The following is a 14140-nucleotide window of genomic DNA, read 5'->3' as shown; positions in this document are numbered from 1 at the left end:
TTACAAAAAGCTGACACTCAATGATTTTTAATATGCATTTCTGAAACTCCCTAATTTGGCCTTATTGCCTTATAGTTAAGGGGACAAAGATGTTGGGCTGCTGGTGTACATGGCTTGTGTGGCTGGTTCTCCAGATGGATAAGGACTTGTCTTTAACAGGGCAGTCATAAATTATATGGTAACTTATTTCTCTAAAAATATGATTATGGCATGCTTCTTTCCATATTACATGATGTGTATTATTGAAATTCAAGGTTACCTCCCAATTTATATGCTACCATATTTACAAATGTTCCAAAATTATTTGTTTGGTAAATAGCATTCTTCCATATCCTAAAACTGATGTTTGTACATGTAGCACACCAAGGAGAATAGACAATTAAACAAATTAGGAAAGATTTTATTTCTTTAACTTCAACTAGTAATTATTTAAGAATAGAGGGCTTTCCAAATCTTGATGGACATAAAGGGCGTGATTGACAGTAATATAATCACAGTAGGGAATTTTAATACTCCATTGACATCAAAATATAGAACTTCCAGACAGAAAATCAACAAGGAGACAGCAACCCTAAATGACACACTAGATCAGATGGATTTAATTGATATCTTCATAGCATTTTACCCCAAAGCAGCAGAATATACATTCTTTTCTCAAGTGTATATGGTACATTTTCTAGGATAGACCATATGTTAGGACATAAAACAAGTATCAATAAATTTAAGAAGATTGAAATCATATCAAGCATCTTCTCTGACCATAATGATATGAAATTAGAAATTAATCACAAGAAAATAACTGAAAAACACACAAAGACATGGAGGCTGAATAATATGTTACTAAATAAGGGATGGATTAACAATAAGATCTAGGAAGAAATAAACAATACCTTGAAACACATGAAAATGAGAACACAATAACCCCAAATCTATGGGACACAGAAGTCCTGGAGTAGGTAGATAGGAGACTCAGTAGAATCCTATTTTCTCTTCATTAGCCAGAAAATGGAGATTTAGAAAGTTTAGAAACTTGACCCAATTGAAAAGAAGTAAGAAATGGTGGACCTTGAAAATGACTTCAGGTTTTCTCACTGCACAGAATACAGTCAAACACTGCTGCAGTTAAATATTTTACCCTTTGTTCTCCCTGCATGATCTACAATAATAATCTGTTTTGTATTGATATTTACTGCTGTGTTGCTGACAATTACCTGAAAGAGAAGTTGGGGTGCTTCACTGGGCTGGAAAAGGTTTAGCTAAATCAGAAAGCAGGTCTAATTAAGCAAGTTTATTCTATATCTATAAAAGGCTAAGTTGACTTGCACATGCACGATACATATAAAGCTCTCACTGGCGCCAATCGCACACGTGTCTTTCGATGTGTCATTGTCGATCGTGAATTTGGTTGACACTTCTATTATAAAGGGAAAATAGCGATATTAAAATATTTCTTCTAATTAATTTCTTTTCAATGTGCACAAATACGCGCACCAGGCTACTAGTATAATATAAAAGATCAATGAAACCAAGAGCTTGTTCTTTTAAAGATTAACAAGATTGACAAAACTTTAACCAGACTCATCAAGAAAAAATGACAAATTGGACAATCTGGATGAAATGGATAAATTATTAAAACACACAATCTTCTAAAACTTCATCAAGAAGATCAGAGAATCTGAATAGACAAATTACAGCTAATGAAATTGAAGCAGTAATTTTTAAAAACTCCTAACAGATCAACATCCTAGACTGGATTGGTTTCACATGTGAATTTAACTAAACATTCAAAGAAGAACTAACACCTATCCTTATCAAACCCTTCCAAAAATTCAAGAGAAGGGAAGACTCCCAAGCTCATTTTACAAGGCCAGCATTATCCTAATTCTAAAACCAGACAAAGACACTACAAAGAAAGAAAATTACAGACCAAAATCCCTGATGAACATAGATGCTAAAGTCCTCAACAAAATATCAGTAAACAGATCCTGCCATACATTAAATAGAGCATATGCCATGACCATGTGGGATTTATTCTGAGGATGCAAGGTTGGTACAACATCTGCAAATCAATAACCATGATATACTACATAAACAAAATGGAGGATAAAAACCACATGATCATAGATGCAAAAAAAGCATTAGATAATCTAGCACCCATTTATAAAAACTCTCAGTAAACTGAGACTAGAGGGAACCTCAATGTAAAAAAGGCCATATACGGCAAACTCACAGCCAGCAGCATATTTAATGGGCAAAAACTAAAAATATTTTCCTTAAGATCAGGCACAATACAGGGATGTCAGCTTTCAACACTCTTATTCAATATAATACTGGAAGTTCTAGCCACAGCAATCAGACAAGAAGAAATAGAAGGCATCTAAATTGGAAAGGAAGAAGTAAAACTGTCATTATTTGCAGATGACATGATGCTGTATAGAGAGAACCCTAAAAATTCCACCAAAAGAACTACTAGAACTGATATTCAGTAAAGTAGCAGGATACAAAGTAAATATCCAGAAATCAGTTACATTTTTATACACCAATAATGAACTATCAAAAAGAGATCCCATTTACAACGGCATAAAAATTAAATAAAATACCTAGGAATAAATTTAACCAAGGATGTAAAAGACCTGTACTCATAAAATGATAAAACAATGAAGAAAGAAACTGAAGAAAATACAAATAAGTGGAAGCATATACCGTGTTCATGGACTGGAAGAATTAACATCATTATAATGTCCACACCACCCAAAGCAATCTATAGATTCAATACAATTCCTACAAAGATGCCAATGGTGTATTTCACAGAACTAGAAAAAATATTCCAAAAGTTTATATGGAACCACAAAAGACCCCAAATAGCCATAGCAATCTTGAGAAAGAAGAATAACGTTGGAGGAATCATGCTACCTGATGCCAAAATATACAAGGCCACAGTCATCAAAATATCATGGTACAGGCATAAAAACAGACATATAGATCAATGAAACAGAATAGAGAGTCCAAAAATAAACCCACGCCTTTACGGTCAATTAATATTTGACAAAGGAGGCAAAAAACACAATGGAGTAAAATAGTCTATTCAATAAACGGTGTTGGGAAAATTGGACAGATATGTGCAAAAAAAAGAAAGAAACTAAATCATCTTCTTACACCATATACGAGAATAAACTCAAAATCAATTAAAGACTGAAATGTTAGACTAGAAACCATAAAAATACTAGAAGAAAACATAGGTAGTACAATCTTGGACATTTCTCATAGCAATATTTTATCTGATATATCACCTCAGGCAAGGAAAACAAAAGAAAAAGTAAACAAATAGGACATCAAACTAAAAAGGTTTTTCACAGCAAAGGAAACCATCAACCAAATGAAAAGACAACCCACTGAATGGGAAAACATATTCGCCCCCAATGATACATATGATAAGGGGTTAATATCCAACATTTATAAAGAACTTCTAAAACTCAACACCAAAAAAACAAACAATCCAATTTAAAAATGGGCAAAGGACCTGAATAAACACTTCTTCAAAGAGTACATACAGATGGCCAAGAGACATATGAAAAGATGCTCCATGTCACTAATCATCAGAGCAATGCAAATTAAAACCACAATGAGATATCATTTCACACCTGTCAGAATGGCTATCATCAATAAATCAACAAACAACAAGTGTTGGTGAGGATGTGGAAAAAAGTGAACCCTCATGCACTGTTGGTGGGAATGCAGACTGGTGCGGCCACTGTGTAAAACAGTATAAAGTTACCTCAAAAAATAAAAAATAGATTTCATTTTTATACGGAATCTAATGAATAAACTAACAAACAAAATAGAAACAGACTCATAAATACATAGAACAAACGGACAGCTGGGGGGGGGGGTGGATTTGGAGGGGTTGGTAAAAAAGGCAAAAGGATTAAGGGGAAAAAAACCTCATAGACACAGACAACAGTTTGGTAATTACCAGAGAGAAAGGGGGTTGAGAAGAGGTAGAGGAGGGAAAAGGGGAGATAAATGGTATTGCAGGAGACTTAACTTGGAATGGTAAACACACAAAACAATACACAGATGATGTATTATAGAACTGTACACATCAGACCTATATAATTTTATTAACCAATGTCACCCCAATAAATTCAACAATAATAAAAAAGAACAGAGGACTTGCTTTTATGTTTATCCCAGTGCCTACCATAGTCCTTGTTAGGGGTTGAATTGCGATCCCCAGAAAGATATGTTGACATCCCAGCTTCAAGAACTTCAGAATGTGACATAATTTGGAAACTGGGTCTTTGCAGATGTAATTAGTTAAGATGAGCTCATACCTTAATCCAATATAACTGTGTCCTTACAAGATAATGGCCATGTGAAGACAGACACACAGGGAGAATGCTATGTGAAGACTGAGTCAGATACTGCAATATAACATCTATAAGCCAATGACTGCCACCGTCACCAAGAAACTAGGAGAGAGGTATGGAACAGACTCTCCTTCAAAGCCCTCAGAAGTAATCAACACTGTTGACACCCTGATTTCAGCCATCTATCTTCCAGAGCTTTGAGACAATAAATTTCTGTTGTTTTAAGCTGCCTAGTTTGTGGTGCTTTGTTACAGCAGCTGTAGGAAACTGACATAGTAGAAAACATGCAAAAGGGGTTTAATAACACTGTTCACAATGAATTGAATTACTGATACTTCAGAGAGAGAAAAGTAGGCACAACAGATCCATTCTGTTTTTAAATTTTCTTTTAGAAATCTGACAATGTGTATTAAGAACCATAAAAACAGCCATAATTGTCAACAAAGTAATTCCACTCCTCGAACACTATCATAAGGAAACAAATCCCAATTTGTTCAATAACATATCTGCAAAGATAAGTAGTACTATAACTTGGGTTGTTTATAATTTGCTGCTAATATATCTGTCCACAAATAGAGGATCAGTTGAATAAATCACGTTGTAATTACTGGAATACTATAATGCAAACACCAGGACTTTTGGAAATTCTATAAAATGAAAAATGCTTACTATTTGTTATATGGAAAACACAGAACACTAAAATTCTACAGGGAGTGATTTAGGAAAACATGCATAGAGAAAAAGGAGTGAGACCAAAGTAAAGTGGCAAAAAAATTCATTGTGGTTAAAATATAGTTGGTAGGTCAGAACTCTCTCCCTTGCTCCCTAATCTCACCATTTTGGTACCTCCTTCCATTTTTCTTTTCTCCTTAAATCTCCCCAAGCAAAGCCAATTCTTTCCTGACAGTGCCTCTTGGGATTGATCCAGGCCCATGTCGCCTTATACAGAGGTGTTTTGGGAAAAGATTCCTATTTGGCCTGTCTGCAGATTCATCCAACTGTCATGTCTACTGCCAGAATAGGACAGTCATTCTACGGCCAAATATATCTGATGTGGTAATCTCTTCATTTGTGTTGTGTGTGCTTTTATGTATATGTTATTTTTTTTTTCAATAAAAACAGGTTTGTTTTTTGGTAACTTACTGTGGTTTCATATCTTGTTTTGCTAAAATAAGATTAGGATTCATGGTTCTCTGCGGATATGGTCCTACTCCGTTACACTTCTGAGTGTAATGTTTATTAGCCGAGATAACTGGGTTCCTGTTCTCTGCCAATATGGTCCTACTTCATTACACTTCTAAGTGCAATGTTTAGCCAGAATAGCAGAATAGCTGGGTTTCTGTCCACAGACTGGAGTTGGCAGAGGCTTTTCTCTTCTTCTACAATGCCTGCCAATGCCTGCATGTCTACCAATGCAAACTCCTCAACATCCTGTAAAACCTGGCTTAAAAAATTTCAAAGTTTCCCTCCATCAGCACACCCACCTATCTGTGCTACCTTAATTCATTGATCATATTCTGCAAACACGTATCAACCAACTAGTAGTTGTAAGGCCTTAAGATGTAATTTCCTAAGTTGTTCACAATCTTTTTGTGGACATCAAACATTTATGAAAGAAGATAGCCAACAATAGAAAATGACAAGTGATAAGTGATAAATGAGTGTTTAGGGATGGGAGGGAGGGAGACTGGTGAAGAAAGGATGGGGAGGGGGTGAGATTGCTGAAGGCTAGAAGGAATAAACAAGGGAAAGGTTGAATAGATTTCATGACCAGGAGAGGGGTGTTCGGAGATAGGACCACTAAGTTTGGTCCTAGCTGACTAGGAAAATGGAGGGGGCCCTTGACAGAAATGATATCAACAGGAAATTCTCTGGGACAAAGCAGGGCAAGTCCAAACGGAATATTATAGGCAGTGAGTGAGAGATGCTACACTCATACTGAGTAAGACACATGGAAAACTTAGACTCTTAAGCTGGATGAGTGGAGGTGTAACAGAAGAGACAAAGTTCTATGAAAAAAAAAATTTTTTTTGATCTGGGTGTTTTATTAAGTTCTTTGAGCAAAATGCAGATACCTCGGATTCTGGTAAAGCAGTTCCAACAAATAAAAAATAACTAATACTATCTCTCAACTCTAAGATGGGGAGAAGAGGAAGAGGAGAGGTGAAACAGGCAAAATGTAAACCTTATCTCATCAATCATAACAGTTTTGTTTGTTTTTTAATCTCATCAGCATCTAACAGCATTCCGACTAACAAAAAGTGAGTTTGGTGTAATCAGGGAGTGATCAGTAATTATATACACATTATCAAAAAGGTGGCAATTTAAGAAAATGGGAAAATATGTTAATTTTTATAGCAAGAGAAAATTAGGACTATCTTAACAACTTATAATTATTATTAATAACAGAACATTTAAAGTAGCAGACATTCAAATAATGAGTGTGAGTCCCTTTATTGATGCTTACGGGGTCTGGATGTGCTTATGGGTTCCGTAGATGTCAGACACACACCATTTTTTCTCATTCAAGGACAAACAGATTTTTTACACTCACTGACCCTACCAGTGAGATGTGTGTTTTGAGTAGTCTATCTATAGAATGGATGCAGTTACTCTGCCAGATCTCACTTTAAGTTAGAGGCTTTTGCAGTTGTGGAAACAGAGAAAGAAATGCTCTCACCTTTCCTGACCAAATTGCTAGAGTCCCTATGCCTGTGTCTTGGGGTTGGGACAATATGTTTTGCTCTGGGAGAGGCATTTAAAATACAGACAAATGTCAGCCATGGCTCTTATCTTCCAGGAGTGGACAATGCCATCGCAAGCATGGGGTCCTTATGAAATCTTAAAAAGTAGAAGATCCCAAACTAGTACAAAACGACACAAGAAGGAAAAGAGGGATCTGAGAAAGAGTCTGGTGAATGATGCCTGACACAGCTCAGGACTTCAGGAAACCAGGGACCCAGAAAGGACTTGTAGGTGAGTCAGTATGCAGTGGTGAACAGCCCCAGGGCTGGACCACAGCCCGAGCCAGAATCCCCTGATATTCCTGCACCCTTGGGCGAGTTACTGTCTCAGTTTCTTCATCCGTGAAATGAGGATCTTGTTGATCATTCACCTCACAGGATCCTTGAGAGGATTAAGAGTTAACACAAGTTCTTAGAGCAGTGCCTGCACATACAGCACTCGCTAACTATCTGCCATTGGAATAAAAGACTTTTTTCAGTCCTCAGTGACCTTGGGGAGGACAATTTCTGGCCAGCAGTAGGAGCAGACATTACAAAGTAAGGTAATTAATAAGCCAGTGAGCGGTAAGAAGACGGAGGCAGCCACAAAGCATCGATGAATGTCACCCGGTTAAACAGAAAGAGGGAGGAGTGAATGAAAGAGTACAGGGTTGAGTGAAAATGCTTTCCCAGGGGATAGCTCAGCGAAGAGGAAAAGGCTGGACTCGCCAGAACTCTTCTCCGGTCAGTGTGGGGCTAGTTTCCCCACCCACACAGGGAGCTGGAAAGGGGAGAGACCGGACCCTTCCAGTCCCAGCCCTCCAGGGAGCCCCAGACAGCGCCGTCCCCGCATCCGGTAAGTTTGAATCAGCGCTGACTGACTGCGGGAGAGGCCCATTTCCTAACGAATGCTCCTCGGGAGACGAAACAACAGGCTTTCCCATTTCCCTCTCCGGTACGACCTGTTCCACGGCTCTGTACTCATCACACCGCTCCTGGGCCAGCAGCAGCCGCCGGGACAGGATGCAGCTGCGGGAGCTAAAGAGGCAGTGCCCCGCTGCAAGAGCTGCGCCCCAAGTTCATTCCGATCTCAAGGACACCAAAGCGCCCCAGCGGGGAAGGAAGCAGGAAGAAAGGGGTTCGGGGATCCTGGGGTGTGGCTAGTGCGGCCGGATCCCAGAGCGGGGGAAGTGACCTCGGTGGTCAAGGTCGAGCAGATCCTTCCCTCTCCCAGTCCCACCAGCGAGCACCTTGGTCCTCCCGCCGGGAACAGCCAGACCCGCGCCGCGTGGGAGCGCTTAGGGGAGGCGCGCAGCCCCGGAAGAGCCGGTCACCGGGGTCCCTTTGGGACGCGGGGGGTGGGGGGGGGGGAGGCGAGGGGCTCCCGGGAAGCGCACAGGTGAGCGCGGTGGTCCCGCCCTCCCCCAGGGAGGGGCCTTCTCCTTCCGCACCGCGAGCCGTGGTGCGGGAACAACCAGCCCGCCTACCCCGACCCCAGGGAGGGCCCTGCTAGGCTCTCCGAGTCTCCGGCACCCGAATCCCAATCCCCGCGTGCAGCCCCCAAATTCCTCCATCAGGCTACTCCCAACCCCTTGCCTCGGGGTCTCTCTCTCTCCCCCATCTCTTCTCCGCGCCCCGTAAAAGTTTGGCCCCAGCCGGCCGGCCCAGCGCCCCCACTCACCCTGCGGGAAGCAGAGCCGAAGCGCCCGGCGCGCGAGGGAGCAGGGGGTGGCGGCGCGAGCGCGGAGCTCCTCACAGCGGCCCTCGCGCCCTGGCTGCCGACTGAACCGAGAAGGGGAGGAGGCCGCCGGTGGCACCTGCCCACTCTCCCACCCGCTGCGTGACGCGCGCAGCGCCGCCCCCGCCCCCCCGCCCGCCTGCCAGGTACCCGCGAGGGGCGGGGGGCGGAGCCGCGGCGGCCGGGAGGGAGCGGCCGGGAGGGGCGCGCGCCGGGGTGGCCCCGCCCCGCACCGCTCCGCACAGCTAGCCCACGCCCAGAGCTTGGCCCGGGACTGGGCACGCTGGCTGCTTTGGGTATCGGTTCTGGCCGATGGACTCATTACATTTCTTTCTTGGCACAAATGCCATCACCCGAGGTCATCCCGAGACTTAACAGAAATAACGTAAAGATTGTCCTCAGGCATGATTCAGGAATGACACTAGGAAAATCTGAAATGAGGAAAACCTGGCCAAGGGGGAGGCTGGCAGGGGAGAGGGAGAAATAAGGACGTCCCTGCTCCAGGAAAGGCTATAAGGAGGGTTAATTCTTCATCTAAAATGGAGGCCAGACCCAACCAGGGCGAGAGGACCAATTTGGGTCAGCTTCATCCTCTGCTTATTAAGAGAATTCCTGCAAATAAGGGGGCTCTTAGAGCAGTGAGGAGCAACTGTATATAAGCTAACTACTTTCCTGGTTATTAACTGCAACTGCTGCAGGAAACAAAGTCTAGCAAACTTTCTCCTGAACTGCTACTGTTGGATTGGGGAGTGGGGTGAGGATGCACCTTACACATATGTATGTACGGGGTACTCTGTTATTTTTTTTTTTTAACTTACCTGGCCTTGTTTCTGGTTATGGTCTTCTTAAATGCTATTACGTTTTGGAATCATGACATCAATAGCTGAAAGGCAAAATAGGGGTCCAAAGAAGTGACTAATTTCAAAAGCAAAACCAAGAACTGGGATTGAGTTATCATCCAGAAACCTGAAAATAATCTGAGGAGTCCTGACCCAGGCACCTTGCAAACATGGCCTGTGGGTTTGTGCTGCGAGTTTTAAGCACGGAATCACGATAAATGGTTCAAAATTATCCGAGAGGGTGGGTAGGGAGGACACTCAGTGGGCCAGAAACATATTTTTTTTCACGGGCTTTGGCTTCCATCACCTAATCCTGCTGCACTGAACATGAGGTTTTAAATGTTTTTTTGTAAAGCTTTGAGAGCCTACACAGTAGCTATTGAAAGGAAGACACACACACACAAATGGTAAACAAATTTAAGAGAACCTTGAAGTCAAGGATTTCTCCTTCCTTTAAGATAAACGTTGCTTTCATAATAAAAACAGGTGGTTTAAGTAGATTTGGGAAATCTTTTGGGAATTGGAGACAATTGCTTAATGATATTTGCTTTTGAGTCTTCCACTATCAACCAATCTACATATATTTATGAAATTTCAAATATTCAGAAGGTCAAATGGAATCATTCACTTAACAAACATTTATTGAATGCTATCATGTTCCAGGTCCTGAAGATTCAACAGACAATAAAACAGACACACATAAAATCCTGTTCTCGTGGAATGTACATTCATTCTACTGGGGACAATAGGACATAGGTGAATAAACAATATTCAGGGTTCTTGTTGTGATAAGCACTACAAAGAACAATAAAGAAGGGAATGAGCTGGGGCCTTTGGAGGTGGGGAGCTGCAGTGTTAACGTGATTAGGGAAGACCTCAATGGAAGTAGGCATTGAGCCAAAATTTTAAAGATGTGAGGTGGCAAGCCTATTTGTCTATCCAGTTTACAGCACTGCAGTCAGGGGGAACAGCAGGGCTAAAGGCCCTGGGGTATTGCCTGAGATAGTACAGCAAGCAGGCCAGAGTGGTTGAACTGGAGAGACTGAGGATAGTAATAAATAAGGTCAAAGAGGTAAGAGATGCATTTTGAGAAATGACATCATCTGACTGAAATTCTAAAAAGGAGTATCCTGGCAGCTTTGTTGAAAATACTTTGGGAGAGGAAGGTAAAAGGGCAGAAGCAGGGAGGATTAGGAGGGTCTTACAAAACCTGGATGAGAGACAAAAGTGGCTTGACCAGGCTAGTAGTTGTAAAGGCGATCAGGTTTTTAAAATATATTCTGCAACAGGATTTCCCAAGGATCTGATGTGGGGTGTGAGAGAGGAAAAAAGAAGTCAAGAATGACTTCAGGGTGTTTTCCATGGAAAGGAAGAGAGCTTTTCTCCATGAGAGATGGTACACCCCTAGTTGCGGTTGCACGCTCAGCGCCTACTACTCTCATAGTCCTTTCACCATTGCGGCAATATTTTTGATGTGAAAGACATTGACCCAGAGGGCAAGAAGTTGGACCAAGTGTCTTGACTGCATTGTGAGAGTGAATCTTTCATGATGGACCTTATCTGAGATGTAAACATTCAGATTTACCCTGTAGACTTGGGTGACAAGTTCCGGTTGGTCATAGCCAGTACCTTGTGTGAAGATGGTACACTAGATGATGGTGAATACAACCCCACAGAGGATAGACCTTCCAGGGCTGACCAGTTTGAGTATGTAAAGTATGGAGAAGTATACAAGATTGAGGGAGATGAAAGCAGCAACATGTTTCTCTGCCTACACGTTCTATGGGGGCCTGTTCATGAGGCTGCAGGGTATTGCCAACATCCTGCATGTATTTGAAGTAGATTCCAGAGTTTATCAGATGAAGAAACTGGCCTTCTTAACCACCTGGAAAGTCTAACTTCCTCCCATCTATGCCTTTCCAATATACTTCCAACATCCTCAGGCTGCTACCATCATCCCTTGCTTGGATTATAACAGACTATTAACTCTTCATTGCTTCTGCACATTGTTCCTTTTCAACCAATCCCCACACTGACACAAGAGTGATCCTATTAAAATCAAAGTCAGATTATGTCTCTCTCCTGCTCAAAACCTTCCAATGGCTTCCCATATCCCCCCCAGGGACCTACAAGGCCCTTCTTAATCTCACATCATCTCCTACCATTATCCCCCTAATTACTCTTCCCTATTTGCCTGTCTTGCTGATCCTTGGACATTCTATTTATGCTCCTGCTTCACTTGATGTTCCTTTTATGGATGTCTGCATAGCTAGCTCCCTCATTTCAGCTCATTATTCAAAATTCCATCTTTTTCAGTGAGGATTTTCCTGGCTGCCCTATCTAAAATTTAATGCTGTTTTCTACCCCCATTTACCATTCCCTTTCTCTCTCTCTTTTTTCTCCTGCACACTTTTCAATAACATATTTGACTTTCATATTTAACATATTGGTTTTTTCTTTCATTTCAGTATAACATCATATCTTCTCATCTTTTAAAAACTGCATTCTTCTCATTCCATTTCCATTTATTCAGTCTCAATTTTATTTATTTTTTTCCGAGTGAATGAATTAACTTAATAAAAACATTTAAGAAATGCATATTTTTTTATTGTATTCAGTCTCAATTTTAAGGTCATGCTAATAATATCTATTCTCAATGGAAATATTTGAGCATAGCAAAATGGTCTGTTTTCTTCACTGGCACATAGTTGGCATCCAAGAAAATGGAAACATGTATGCACATAAAAACTTGTATACAAATAATCATATCAGCATTATTCATAATAACCAAAAAGTGGTAATCCAAAGGACCATCCACTAATGGGCTAATAGATATAATGTGGTATATCCATACAATGGAATATTATTTAACATGAATGAATCTTGCAATCATGTTGGATCACAAGTAGGAAGCTAATAGAGGGTACGAGAGTAATAAGAAAGTGCCTAGTTTCTTGATGGTCCTTGAACCAGCACACCAGCCTAGGACTGCCTTCCTGAGCTTTTATTTTAAAAAATGCATTTAGTCTGGCAGATGTGGCTCAGTGGTTGAGCACCGGCCTATGAACCAGGAGGGTACATGCTTGGGTTGTGGGCTCGATTTCCAGTAGGGGCATGCAGGAGGCAGCTGATCAATGATTCTCTCTCATCACTGATGTATCTATCTCTCTCCCCCTCTCCCTTCCTCTCTCAGAAACAATAAAAACACATTTAAAAAAAATAAATGCATTTATGTGTTATTTAAGTGATCATAGATTATCAGATAAACCTAATCCTAATTTATAAAAACTGCTGCCTTTAGGGCAGGTGTTTTCAGGTTTATCATAATTCCCACCACTACCTAATGTCTCCCTAGTACTGACTGGGAGCTACCAGGTATTGTCACATCACACTATTTTTCTCTCCATCAAAAATGAATGAATGAAAGACAGACATAGCCACGTGTTTCATGGCAAGTGGAAGAGTGCATGTCACTGTGGATGAAGAGGCTCTTCCTACATGACTAATACTGCACAGCCACTATTGGTGCACATCATACTAAATGTACTTGATTTAAGAAGCTGTTATGAAAGTAGCCACAGTAAGAATTATGACCAGAATAGCAAAGACACGTAATGACAAATTAACTTAATAAAAAACTTAATGGACTGAAAATCACAGTTGTGATAATGGTGTAAAATGTATTAAGTAAAAAATTTTTCTTGGTGTGAAAACCTGTTGCCAATGATGGGATTACAAAAAGGTTGATTGCAGCATGTATTGCTTCCTGAACAGAAACTAACACTTGCAAATCTGAGTTTAAACAGGTATAACATTTCCTAGCATGTTGAAGCTATGCTGAAGGGGTTTATAGTACAAATTGCATGAAATGGTTAAATCGTTCATATTCTCCCCTCCCCCAGCCAATGAGAGTACAGATATAAGATATATGAACACCACTCAATTAGCTATAGGTATTTGTGATGTCCAAAGGTTTTAACTGTTTGTATAACGTTTGGACATCGTGCAAATAATGGGCATACCAGGAAATTATTTTTGTGTAACGAGTAAAGTGGGTAAACAGGACTGCCAGAGGTGATCCAGCAAGTCGCTACTGACACTGGACTTGTTTTACAAAACTTAAATCCATGGCGGCAGTTTGCACAAGTCACACAACATGTTTACTTCACAATCATATTTAATTTGGAAAAAGAGAATGTCACACATGCCATAATTAATACTATGGAACAGATATACTGCCATGGTTTGCACAAAGGAGATGTGTCGAATCAATGTGGTGCGAGACCAGAGAGATTTTTTTGGATAGATAAAAGAAATTGGTTTGTGTTATCTAAAGAAAGGGTCAGCTGACCCATTAGTGAAGATTTAGTCAAAGACTGGGACTTTGGTTGACATTCTATACACTCCATTTCTCTATAAGTGTGTTTGCAACCAGTTACATAAACAAATCATCCATTTATTCATCCCATA

General features: G+C 40.8%; 1 protein-coding gene and 1 pseudogene across 2 annotated transcripts in view; one reads left to right on the top strand and one right to left on the bottom strand.

Annotated features, from left to right (window-relative positions):
- The window catches only part of ELOVL7 (ELOVL fatty acid elongase 7), a 76768-nt gene extending 67837 nt beyond the window's left edge, over window positions 1-8931 (bottom strand). The window contains exon 1 of one of the 2 annotated variants that reach the window (XM_059694576.1): window positions 8775-8931. The gene's annotated coding sequence lies outside the window, so the exon portion shown is untranslated. The remainder of the gene's footprint in view (window positions 1-8774) is intronic. The other variant, XM_059694575.1, reaches the window with a different exon arrangement.
- A 2273-nt stretch (window positions 8932-11204) lies between these two features.
- On the top strand, window positions 11205-12268 carry LOC132233612 (DNA-directed RNA polymerases I, II, and III subunit RPABC3-like; annotated as a pseudogene).
- The last annotated feature ends 1872 nt before the right edge of the window (window positions 12269-14140 follow it).

Source organism: Myotis daubentonii, chromosome 4 (assembly GCF_963259705.1).
Source record: "Myotis daubentonii chromosome 4, mMyoDau2.1, whole genome shotgun sequence".
In the NCBI taxonomy this organism is placed as follows: domain Eukaryota; kingdom Metazoa; phylum Chordata; class Mammalia; order Chiroptera; family Vespertilionidae; genus Myotis; species Myotis daubentonii.
This window is presented reverse-complemented; position numbering and strand designations above follow the sequence as displayed.